This window comes from Coenobita brevimanus, chromosome 40 (genome assembly GCF_032717465.1).
Source record: "Coenobita brevimanus isolate Jiangsu-jjx chromosome 40, ASM3271746v2, whole genome shotgun sequence".
NCBI classification, from domain to species: Eukaryota; Metazoa; Arthropoda; class Malacostraca; order Decapoda; family Coenobitidae; genus Coenobita; species Coenobita brevimanus.
The window spans coordinates 33,481,168-33,494,499 of record NC_136993.1 but is presented as its reverse complement, the minus strand read 5'-3'; positions in this window follow the sequence as shown (position 1 = coordinate 33,494,499).

Below are 13,332 nucleotides of genomic sequence, written 5' to 3'. Positions count from 1 at the left end.
AATCTCTAGATACAAGAATTTCATAAGCTTTCTCAACAGTACACAGCAGAGACTAATCACTCGTGAATGCTGAACTGTTGATACTGTTGGCCTCTCAGAAAGTGTCCTTACCCCTGACAATCGATAACTAATACAAATAATAATAAACAGATTCTTGCTGGTGGCAACTGCTGGCTGGCACAACAGATTTATGAATTAACCCACGGATTGCGAGCCACAGCTCAGGCAGCGTTGCATTGCAAGCCACAGCTCAGACTGTGCTGGTCATGCATCACCGCTACTACACCACCCATATGCAAACATATGCATGGCGCTACGCAAAGACGGAGAGAGAGATACATGTATATTTTTCACCAGATGATGATCTGGATATTTATCTTCAAGTTTATAATAAACAAAATCTTTTTTTTTTTTTTCATTTTTTCACTGCTCCAATACGTAAACTTAGGCATGGCCCTGCACAAAGATGTAGAGAGAGTTTTTTTCTTTTTCACCAGACGATGCCTTGGATGTTTATCTTCAAGTTTACAATAATAAACCAACAACCAGAATATAAAAAAATCATCATTTTTTGTGCACCACGGGATAAAAAAGAGAATTGCGCAATCCCTGGGTTAATATGAAAGAAATGGTTTAACTGCCAGTCATGATGAACCCCTCCGTGGCCGAAGGCCTGGAGTTTTCCGTGCACACCAGGCCGACGCCGGGGCCATTTTTTGAAGTTTCGAAAATTTATTTATTTTTTCTTGCCATATTGAAAAGAAAGTTCAGATGCACCTAACAGTGCAAATCCCAGCTTCCGACGCATTGTATGGCTTCCAATGGAGCGTGGAAGTTACAGAAATATCGGCAACCGATATCGCCGCCCAGGGGTCTGCCGCAACGCAACTGGGCAGGTGTTGTTAGTTATTATTTTTTTTTTATCTCCCCAAAAAATACGAATGGTGCTGAAATGTTGTGCATATATGAGATATGATGATATCGAATGATTTCAGTACATAATCTGTTAGGAAAGGCTGGAAACAAAATTGTTATGAATACTTTTTCACCTTTTTGATATATGTTTATGATAGTTATTTTTTACATTATCGTTGTGCCCATGCTTGGAAAAGGGAGCGAAAGAGTTGAATTTTCGGTCCTGAATGAGAAAACTGCATGTCCTCCAAGGTTAGACTGCCACAGGAGAATAAAGTGGAAGGTGAGATCCGATTTGCAATGCGGAAGTTGAGTCGCAACTTCGAGCTTCCACACCACGAGCATGGCTAAAAATAGAGTCGCAATGCAGTTTCACAAGTCTAATTATTACGAATACCTATACAAAGCCGAAATAAATAAGTTTACAGACGAGGGAAAACGTATTTTTTCCGTAATAACATGTTCATCTTTATCATTTTACATTCATGTTTATCATTTTACCTTGTTATTTTCGCAATATATATTGCTGTCTCGTAAACAGGGTGGTTGTATGTGTTTTGCAAGGGAGGAAAAAAATTGTATCTTCTGTCTGGGTCGAGATAACGGGTGTAACTATGTGTTTTTAGGCATGGCCGCGAGCGAAACAATCGTACATCCACTCGTCATGACACCAGATGGTGAACTGACAGATGATATGTGAGAGGCTGAAGTGAAGGTCAGTCTCATGTCCCAGATTATCGTTCACTTCCCGAAGGTTTTCACAGTTTTCTACAAGTTGCACTGCATCAAACGATCCAAACCATTACAGCAAACCTGAGCAAATAGGTAAAGATACCAAGACAAAAATGTATTTTTCACTTATTATCATGTCTTTTTTGTATGTGCCTGTATTACTTCATAATCGTAAACAGGTGGTTGTGTGTGTTTTGCAAGAGAGGACAAAGATAATATGTTCTGCCTGGGTCGAGATAATGGGTGTAGTTGTGCTTGTCTAGGCATGGCTAGGAGCAAAAAAATCGAAAATACACTCATCACAGCAGCAGGCTTTAAACTGCTTGATGAGGTGTATGGGAGTGTGGTGTAGGTCAGTGTGAAGACGTTCAGAACGTTAGTTCACTTCCCCAAAAATGTTGCAGTTTTTTATAGGCCACGCTCAAACGATGCCTGCGGCCACTGATCGGATAAACGTCATTCGACGCCGGCAGCCACGGAGGGGTTAATGCAAGAAGTTTGTGCAAAATCGGAGTAGCAAACTAAAGTAACCACAATGTGGAGAAGTCAAACAAGATTCAAACTTTTAATTGAGCTCAAAAAGAACTATAAATTTATTGATTACAACAAATTAATATACATTACAAGGGAACTTAAGTAAATTTAAAAATCAAAGCAAAGTAAATACACTCACTCACACACTCAGACAACTACCCAATAACCCAAAGCGTAGAAAAACAAGGAACGAAAATACTGGTCAGTTGAGAAAAATGGAGCCGAAAGCTGCAAAATAGACTGGGTGGCTCTGGTTGCTCTGGGCACTGCAATTCACACTGCTGACGTCCACTGCTGATGATCACCAACTCGGTGGGAAGATGCGGGAACCGTAGAACTGCTAGAGACTTTAGTCACTGAGATGGTGCCCTGGTTTTCTGCACTGCTCATGACACCATGCTACCATGACAGATCAAAACCCACTGACTAATGTTCTCACTCCGGGTACAGGTGTGTGAGAAATGGGCGTGCCTTAACTTAAGGGCTAGAGAGGCAAGGTCAGGGGAACGATAATTGCACAAAAAATATTGCTCAGTGAAATGCACTATCTGTATATAAAGACACTCACGAAGCAGTGACGAGTGTTATGAAAACTCAGTTTCAATAAGAGAGCAGACGCAAGCAGTTAACTGACTGAGTGAAGTTCTATGGGTTCCATAATTGTTCAAGAGTTCTCATAATAACAATACAATGTCACGGATTGCTCGAATAATACGATCTAGTAAATTCGTGACAGCGCGGACACAAAAAAAAGTGAGGGGAGCCCAGCCTCATTAGCTTTGATTTGCAACTGAGCCAATAGAGCTGGCTATCTGTGTGTGATGTGCTTTCAACACCAGAGCAATGCAGCCCAACAACTTATTAGTTTATGGTGCAATAAAACCAATCAGAACCTCTTGCAACGACAAGCCTGTGATTTGAGCAACAAAGTGCTCCAAAAGTGCACCAAAGAACAGCTTGCTATCACATAAAAACTTCTCGAATTTGTAGCTAATGTCTCGGTCAAGGGGATTATCATTAAGAATGACCCCTGGAAGATGCCTTCCTGTCAATAAACAACTTTCTGTGTTGTGTGCCTCAATGTGTTTGAGAAACGCATTTTCAAAAATACTGCTAGTAAATAGCTAGCTACGCGATGGTCAGTCTTGGCCAAAGGTCGAGCTCACCCAGAGGGCTTGGTCAATAAGGTGCACCTTAGCGGTGTGTGTGTGTGTGTGTGTGTGTGTGTATCTATCCATCTATCTATCTATCTATATATTGTTACGGAACAGAGATAGATAATGAACACTTCAAGTGAGAACACCAAAATCACTACTGTCCCGCAACGTTCCAGGTTCAAAACAAAAGAGTTAGGTAAAATTACAAGTTAAAGTTTAATGCTCAGACTAACAACTAAACATTCAGGACTCATAAGGATAATGTAATGGCAAAAAACAGGTTAAACATATGGTTAACTGCAATAGCCTCTATTAACACGAAATTAGCAAGAGTAAATTTATATAAGTCAGCCCTGACAAAATGAGAAAACCGGATAATGCTCAGTTAATGCAAGATATATTATTACAGATACAAAATATTGTTACTACTGGCTGACAGTAAAAACCTTACATTAATCACAAAAACCTCACCAGGACTACGAATTAACACCTTATGCTATACAGTACAAGAAAAAATGCAACAACACTTATACTCAAATTACACAGCAGCTAGATGGTTGGAGACTTCCTGAGCACTCACAAAAATAATAACAACTGTACAGGGGAGGACAGAGATGTGAACAAAATGAGGAGTAGATCTAAGTAGCAATTAATGCAGAGACTGAGCTCATTATATAGGGGCCGGCAGAGCTTGATACAACTTGTAAGAAGGACGCGCAAATGAAGCCATAGGGGACAAAGAGTTGACACTCCTGCTCTGAACAACAGAAAGAACGACTTACTCTACTATAAGGGAAGAGGGGGGGAGTGAGGTAGAACATGCACTATGGAAGCCATGAGGCGAATCGTGATCAAATGTACAGCATACTGTACGTTAGAATTATACAAAGGATGATGAAATCATAGGCTATGTAACACCTCCCCACAAAGAAAAAGAAATTTACAAAGGAAATTTCTTATTACTCTAAAACAATCTGTCTAAAGTCTAGATAAGGAATCTGCAATAACATTTTCTTTCCCCTTGACATGTTGTATGTCTAGTGAATACTCCTGAAGAAGTAGACTCCATCTTGTCAATCTCTGATTTTTATCTTTAAACTTACTAAGGAATTTCAGTGGGTTATGATCGGTATAAATGACTATGGGGTCAAAACCAGAACACAAATAAAATGAAAAATGCTGTAAACCTGAAATCAAGGCCAAAAGCTCTTTCTCAATAGTTGAGTGGTTCTTTTGAGGTGGAGTGAACTTCTTACTGTAATAAGATACAGGGTGTTCAATACCCTGATCATCCTCTTGCAGCAAAACAGCCCCAGCTCCTGTATCACTTGCGTCAACAGCCATCTTAAAAGGCTTAGCAAAATTTGGAGTAGCGAGCACTGGCTGACTTAATAGGATAGCTTTAAGTTTGCTGAAAGAGGACTCACAGTTATCGGTCCAGCAAATTTAACTCCCTTTTTCAGCAGGTCTGTAAGTGGTGATACAAGAATTGAAAAGTTAAGAACAAATCTCCTGTAATAACCTACCATTCCCAAAAATCTTTGTAGCTCTTTCCTACTTTTAGGTCTGGGAAGATCACTTATAACCTGAACCTTAGCTCCTGGTGGTGCAACATGTCCATCACCAATTACGTACCCAAGGTACTGAACTTTAGCTTGACCAAACTCACACTTTGATAAATTAGCTACAAGATTAGCATGAACCAAACGCTCAAGAAATTTACTGACATGGCATAGGTGATCTTTCCAGTTGTCACTGAAGATTAATACATCATCAATATAAACAACACACCCTGCCAAACCCTCTGTTACAACATTCATGAGCTTCTGAAATGTGGCTGGTGCATTCTTCATACCATATGGCATTACAGAACATGCAAAAGTCTTTCCTAGTGTTACAAAACATGAGATCTCCCTAGCACGTTCAGTCATAGGTACTTGCCAGTATCCCTTTAACAAATCAAACTTACTTATGTACCTAGCCTTTCCGATCTTGTCTATGCAATCTTACACACGAGGGAGAGGGTAAGTGTCTGTTTTAGTTATCTGATTAACACGCCTGTAGTCGATGCAAAGCTGCTGTGACCAACCTGGCTTAGGGACTAGAGTGACAGGAGAACTCCACTCGCTCTGACAGGGCTCAATCATCTTGTGGTCCAACAGGTAGCCAAGCTCCTTCTGGATGAGAGGAACTTTCACTGGGTTCACACGGTAAGGAGGCAGTTTAATTGGCTTTGCGTCTCCAACATCGACATCATGCATCAACACAGTGGTTTTTCCTGGAGTGGCACGGAACACTTGCGGGTACTCCTGCAGTAATCCTGAAAACTCCTGCCTTTCCTTGAGAGCTAGATGAGAAAGCTTAGTCTGGAGATCATTCATGATATCAGGATTCTTCCCCAAACTATCACTCAGGCTCATGCTGCATGGGAGAACTTCACTTGCATACTCGGGTGGAACAGCTACAGTGCAGACTGGATTATTTTCGTCCCGCCTGTGATATAACTTTAGCATGTTGATGTGACAAAGTTGCTTGTTCTTTCTACCACCTGGTGTAGCGATGACATAGTTGACATCACTGAGTTTCTTCTCCACGAAATAAGGACCACTAAACTTGGCTTGAAGAGGTTGCCCATGCACCGGTAGCAGAATCAAAACCTGATCTCCTGGCTGAAAGTGGCATAACCTGGACTTCTTATCATACCAAGTCTTCATTTTCTCCTGAGCAGTTTCTAAATTCTCTCTCACCAGCTGTAAAGCAGTGTACAGCCGTTCTTTGACCTTCATCACATACTCCAGCAGGTTGACGTCATCTTCCTCCGACAGCCAGCATTCCTTGAGTAGCTTAAGGGGTCCTCCTACTTCATGGCCAAACAGTAGTTCAAAGGGTGAGAAGCCCAGTGATTCCTTTGGAGATTCTCTTGCTGCAAATACAACGAATGGAAGACCTTTATCCCAGTCTTTCTGATGTTCCAAACAGTATTTCCAGAGCATCGATTTGAGTGTTTGATGAAATCTCTCCAACGCTCCTTGGGTCTGGGGATGGTAAGCTGAAGACGTGATCTGGGTGATGCCCAACTCTTTCAGAGACTGCTTGAAAACATTTGACATGAAATTACTTCCCCGGTCTGACTGTACCTCCTTGGGCAGACCAAACTTTGTGAAGAACCCTAGCATTTCCTTAACCACGTTCTTTGCTGAGATATTTCTAAGTGGAATGGCTTCAGGATAACGAGTAGCCATATCAATCAGGGTCAACACATAAGAAAATCCTGAAGAAGTCTTAGGAAGAGGGCCCACAATATCCACCAACAAACGGGTGAATGCGCCTCAAAAGGAGGAATGGGAACTAGAGGTGCAACCTTTTCCTTCTGATTACACTTCTCCACAACTTGACAGATGTGACAAGACTTACAATACCAGGAAACATCCCTGAAGATACCTGGCCAGTAGAAGTGTTTCAAAATGCGTGCTACAGTCTTCCTCACTCCAAGGTGTCCTGCCAAACTGGAATCATGAGCCACTCTAATGATATCCTGCCTACAAACACGAGAGATGACAACTTGATGTACAACCTCCCATTCACAGTAGGCTGATGCTGTTGGGGGTCTCCACTTCCTCATAAGTACTCCTGACTTTATATAATAACAAGTAGAAGCACCAGCTGACTCTTCCTCACTGCAAGCAGAGTTAGCTAGACCTTTCAACTCAGGGTCAGCAACCTGCAACTCAACCAACTCTTGACGAGACAAATTATCAACACTACGGGGTACTGCCTCATCTGGTGAGTGGTCCAAATTAGCAAGAAAAGTGTCAGCTAGGGTAACATCATCATCATCATTATCCTCTAAGTCACCAGTAACTTTAGACTTAGCCCTAGTGACAGCACATGCAGAGAACACATCAGTGACATCACAATCCTGGGCCGCAGCCGCTGGCTCACTAGACAACTGAGGAGCTGGACACACTTGACTTCCACCAATATCATTTCCAAGTAAGAAAGTTACCCCTGACATTGGGAGTGTCTCAACCATCCCAACCATAACAGAACCATTAACAAAACCAGACTCTAAATTCACTATGCACAGAGGGACAGAGAAGTAATTATTCCCTACACCTTGTAAGATTACAGTTTCATCAGAGGAATTAACATTAGAGCCTAGAACACTGGTCAGCATAAGGGATTGGCAAGCACCTGTATCATGATATATTTTAACTGATTTCCTGTCATTACTGTCCAGAGGACTGACAAAACCATCAGACAGGAAATTAGCACATGAACTCTTGAGAGTGTCACCCACGTTACTGCTCAAAAGAGGAGCTCCATCATGAGAATTTAAGTTACCCCTCAAAGCAGGTTCAGTTAACTCAGTTAAAGAATTCTGGGAACTCTCAAGGGTGGACACTAGACCAATTGACTGAATATTTAAAGACTCCTTTTTGTTCACATCACGCTGTCTCCTGAAACATTTCTCCGTAGTATGACCAAGCTTACTACAATAAGTACATTTACTTTTCTAAAAACCTAGAGGTGAAGCTGGTATTTACTTCCTGAGAAACATCATCTTTATTCTCTTTCCTGTTACCTGTACTCTGAGTAGAGGCAACGTACTTACTCTCAGCTTTCCTTTTTTCTTTAGAATATCTCTTGTGAGTGAGAACATATTCATCAGCTAAAACTGCACCATCAGACAAATTATCTATTCTTTTCTCATCAAGATATAGGCTTACATCATTATTAATATACCTTTCGAAGTCCTCCAGCAAAATCATCTGCTTAAATTTCTCAAAATCAGATTCCACATTCTTAGAATTTAACCACTGCTCTAACAGATCTTCTTTGATTTTTGCATATTCAACATGGGATTGCTTATCTTGCTTATAAGTTGTCCTAAATTTTACTCTATAGGCTTCAGGAACAAGCTCATAGGCCTTAACCCCTTAACCGCGGGGCGTCACTTTCATGACGCTTGGGAGCAAGGGATCATACCGCGGGGCGTCACTTTCGTGACGCTTGGAAGCAAGGGATCATACCGCGGGGCGTCACTTTCGTGATGCTTGGGAGCAAGGGATCATACCGCGGGGCGTCGCTTTTGTGATTCTGTGTTATTTTGAATTCACCCGGGCTTCCAAGTGGGGGCTTGTATCATCTATCAGTACTGCCAATGTCCAACACTAGTTAGCACTCCTAATCTCATCTGTACTCCCATCCATTGTTGACAATTTAGCCATTTCTCCCCGTTCTTGACTCCCCTCCCTACCCCCCCTCCATTACCCTATCCTCTCGCCTGCCCGGCCGTGCTACGCTCAGTAAATCTTCCCTGGAATTTTTCACTGATTTCATCCATTGAAATAAGCCCTATGTCCTATTCTTATACCAAATAATATATACAAGAAAGAAATAAGGTAAGTGAGAGTGCCATACACCTGGAATTGGCTAATTATCACCTGACAACACCTCACGTGCACTCGTTCGCTAATTTTCGCTGTTTTTTTCCCCTTGAAATATGCCGTATAATCTATTTTCGTAATAAATATACATGTAAGGAGGGAAGGGAGAAGCCTAAGTGATATTTACATTCACCTGGAACTACCTAATTTATAATGTATTGTCTAGATTTCCTGCCAATCATATCAGTGCTAGACAAAGCTGTTTCAAGATTTAACATTGGTAGCTCTGAATATATATCTCCTAAGTAGGCCTCTAATCTATTTTCGTAATAAATATACATGTAAGGAGGGAAGGGAGAAGCCTAAGTGATATTTACATTCACCTGGAACTACCAAATTTATAATGTATTGTCTAGACTTCCTGCCAATCATATCAGTGCTAGACTTAGCTGTTTCAAGAACCAACATTGGTAACTCTGAATAACCCCTAAACAGGCCTCCACGCTGGCCCTCCATTATCAGTTTACTCTCATCTTCCGAAGGGAGGGTACGTATGTTTCTTCTTGCTGACTTCAAGGCCTTTTTTCACCCCCATGCAAATGGCCCTGTGACCTTTACCCCCTACTAAACCTCGTGTGGAAAGAGGTAAAGGGCTGACAATTGATAAAAGAGTGATTACGATCTTTCTATTGAGTAAAACAGTGGAAGTGGAATTGTAAATAATGTGTAAATAATGTGTAAACAGCAAGTGAAAGTAATGAATGTAAATATACGTGAACAATGGAAAATAGTTTTATAAGTTATTTCAAGTGACAGTGCACAACACAGTGTAAATAAAATAGAAATGCAAATAACGTAAATGAAATAGAGAACGTAAATAGAAATGTAAATGAGTAGTATTATAAGAATACGAGTATATACCCTAGGAGTAATGAAAGTGAAAGTTTCACTCTAGCATGTCTGAATGCTATGAGTTATGAGAGTGAAGATGAAAGTGACATTCACTCTCAATGCCAGTATACAGGACGAGAAAGTGAATGCTACGTATTTTACTGAAAGAAATTGAATCCCTACAGTGATAATAAACTATTACTACTGAAGGAAACTTATGGATAAAGACTGTAGATATATATAAGTGTTATATAGTAATAGAAATATAAAGTGTGAGGGGTTTTATGAATAATAAATGACAGAGTAACAAAAGCGAAGTAGTGCCAGTGCGACGATCAGACGCGCTCGTAATTTCCATTGCTTTCACAGTGTTTTTTTTTTTTTTAGTATGGATCCCAAACTACTTGAAAATTGTAGAATAGTGTTTATAGTGTTTGTATCTGGCTGTGGTAATCATATTACGGGTTGTCGGGAAGTGTAAAGTGGAGACTTCGTTACCCTACTTCAGAGGTCTCCACAAGTCCTACGGTAACTGACGAAGGCTCAACAATCATTCCAGGAGAAAGCTGAATGTATGTGCCATAAGCATATGTAATTTTATTATTCTAGGACTAATAACTGATTTTTGGCAAATATTTTTTGAGAGTCTGTCGGAGCCCAAATAACCCCGCGGCACACTCAAGTCATTGGTAAACAAGCCAGCGGTGTAGGGTTTAAGAATCAAGCTGTTAACTACATCATAATTATCAGATTGATCCTGAGGCAAAGATGAATTAGTTACTTGAGCTTTACTGGTGAGAACAGTTTGAAGGAGTACTGGCCAATACTTTTTGGGCCAATTAAAACCTGTAGCTACCCTCTCAAATAACTGAAACTACTTTGTTAAATCAGATTCATTAAAAGGAGGGACAAGTTTAACATTTTTAGCCACATCAAAATCATCAGAGCTAGATGATCCAGTTCCACCTTGTTTCATGCGATACTCATGGTCTGCCTGAATCCTAGCAAGTTCAATTTGTGCCTCCTGAGAACGTGCCTGAAACTCAGCCTCCTTAGCACGAGCCTCCTGCAGGGCTAGCTGTAACTTAGCTAATTCAATCTGCGTTTGCTCATTTGGAGGAGTTACATTAAACAATCTATCTATCTATCTATTGCCAGATGCCTCAATCCCGTTTGGGGTGGCCACAAACAAATCGCCTCCAAGTCGCCCTGTCCCCCGCCATTTCACTGCCCTGCTCCCAACTCACACCACCCTCTCTCATATACCTCTCCACCCCATCCCTCCATCTCATCCTCGGCCTCCCCCTCCCTCTTCCCCCCTCCACCTCACTCATATACACTCTCTTCGTCAGTCTTTCACCCTCCATCCTCTCCACATGGCCAAACCACCTCAGTGTGTTCCTCATAACGCTTCCTATCACATCCACATCAACACCACAACGCTCCTTTATATCCTCATTCGTCAGCCTGTCTCTCCATGTGACTCCACAGGCTCCTCTTAAATAACTCATTTCCACTGCTCTCACTCTTGACTTGTGTCCTTCCAACAATGTCCAAGCTTCACTTCCGTACGTTCGAGTCGGTATCACAATACTGTCATGTAGTAACTTTTTCACTTCCATGCTCACTTCCCTGTTTCTTATCACTGCTTTCAAGGAACCAGCAACCTTTCTTCCCTGCTGTACCCTTTCAAGCACTTCACCCTCCAAACCTCCAACCTTACTCATCACACTGCCCAAATACTTAAACGTACTCACATTTTCCAATTCCTCACCATCCAACCTCGCTGTACATTCACTAACTTCACCTCTCTCAAAGACCATCACTTTACTCTTCCCTACATTCACATTTAGGTTCCGTTTCTTACACACTCTCTCAAACTCATCCACCAAGCCTTGCAGCTCCCCTTCGTCTTCACTCAACAACACAGTATCATCTGCAAACAACAGTACAGGCAGTTTCCAAACACTATCCTCTCTCACCAGGGCCACTCCAACATCCACTACCCTACCTTGTACCTCTTTTATTACCCCATCCATGTACAGATTGAACAACCATGGAGACATGACACATCCCTGTTTCAAACCAACTTTCAAAGAGAAAAATTCACTTAGTTCACCATCCACACGCACTGCAGCCTTCGCACCATCGTACATACTCTTCACAGCATTCAACAACTTCCCATCTACTCCATATATTCTTAACACTTTCCACAATCCTTGTCTATCCACCCTGTCATATGCTTTCTCCAAATCCATGAAAGCCGCATACAACTTCTTTCCCTTCTCTAGAAACTTTTCCACTAAAGATCTAAGAATGAATATCTGATCTACACAACCTCTTCCCTTCCTAAAGCCTCCCTGTTCTTCTCCAACTAATTTCTCTGTTCTTTCTCTAACTCTGTCTATAAGTACCCTACCATACACTTTTCCTATTATACTAAGAAGACAAATGCCCCTATGATTACCACACACTTCTTTTTCCCCTTTTTCTTTGTAAAAGGGAATAATTATACCTGACTTCCAATCCTCAGGGACTCTACCTTCCTCCCAGGCCAATCTGCACATCTTCCACATCCATTCTACTACTATCTCTCCCCCATGCTTCAGCATTTCACCACACACTCCATCAATTCCTGGGGCTTTTCCCGATTTAACTTTCTTCATTGCTTCCACAACTTCTATCCTACTGATTTCTTCCTGTCTTCTCACCTCCCTCCTTCTCCCAGCCATTCCCCAGCCACTTATACTCGCATTACTTCCATCCTCTACGTTCAACAATTCCTTAAAGTGTTCTCTCCATCTGCTCACTTTTTCTCCCTTCTCCACTAGTAATCTACCATTTTTATCTTTCACTCCCCTGCTAACTTCACTTCCACCCTGTCTTAAACAAGCTTTCATTAATCACGTCAACAATTTAATCTTTAGAATAATGAGAGCGAACAGCAATTCCCAATTGTTGAGCAACAAGCTTAAGTTCATTCTTTGTTCTGCTTTCTACATCACACACTGTTTGCACATTTGACAAAAAATCTTTGGCTTCATCAAGCGCAGTAATAGTAGACATCATGAATAAATCACAGTCACAAAATATCAAGCAATATCCTTTTGATAATATCTTGATAAGAGGTCGCCAAATTTATGTTACGGAACAGAGATAGATAATGAACACTTCAAGTGAGAACACCAAAATCACTACTGTCCCGTAACGTTCCAGGTTCAAAACAAAAGAGTTAGGTAAAATTACAAGTTAAAGTTTAATGCTCAGACTAACAACTAAACATTCAGGACTCATTACGATAATGTAATGGCAAAAAACAGGTTAAATATATGGTTAACTGCAATAGCCTCTATTAACACGAAATTAGCAAGAGTAAATTTATCTAAGTCAGCCCTGACAAAATGAGAAAACCGGATAATGCTCAGTTAATGCAAGATATATTATTACAGATACAAAATATTGTTACTACTGGCTGACAGTAAAAACCTTACATTAATCACAAAAACCTCACCAGGCCTACGAATTAACACCTTATGCTATACAGTACAAGAAAAAATGCAACAACACTTATACTCAAATTACACAGCAGCTAGATGGTTGGAGACTTCCTGAGCACTCACAAAAATAATAACAACTGTACAGGGGAGGACAGAGATGTGAACAAAATGAGGAGTAGATCTAAGTGGCAATTAATGCAGAGACTGAGCTCATTA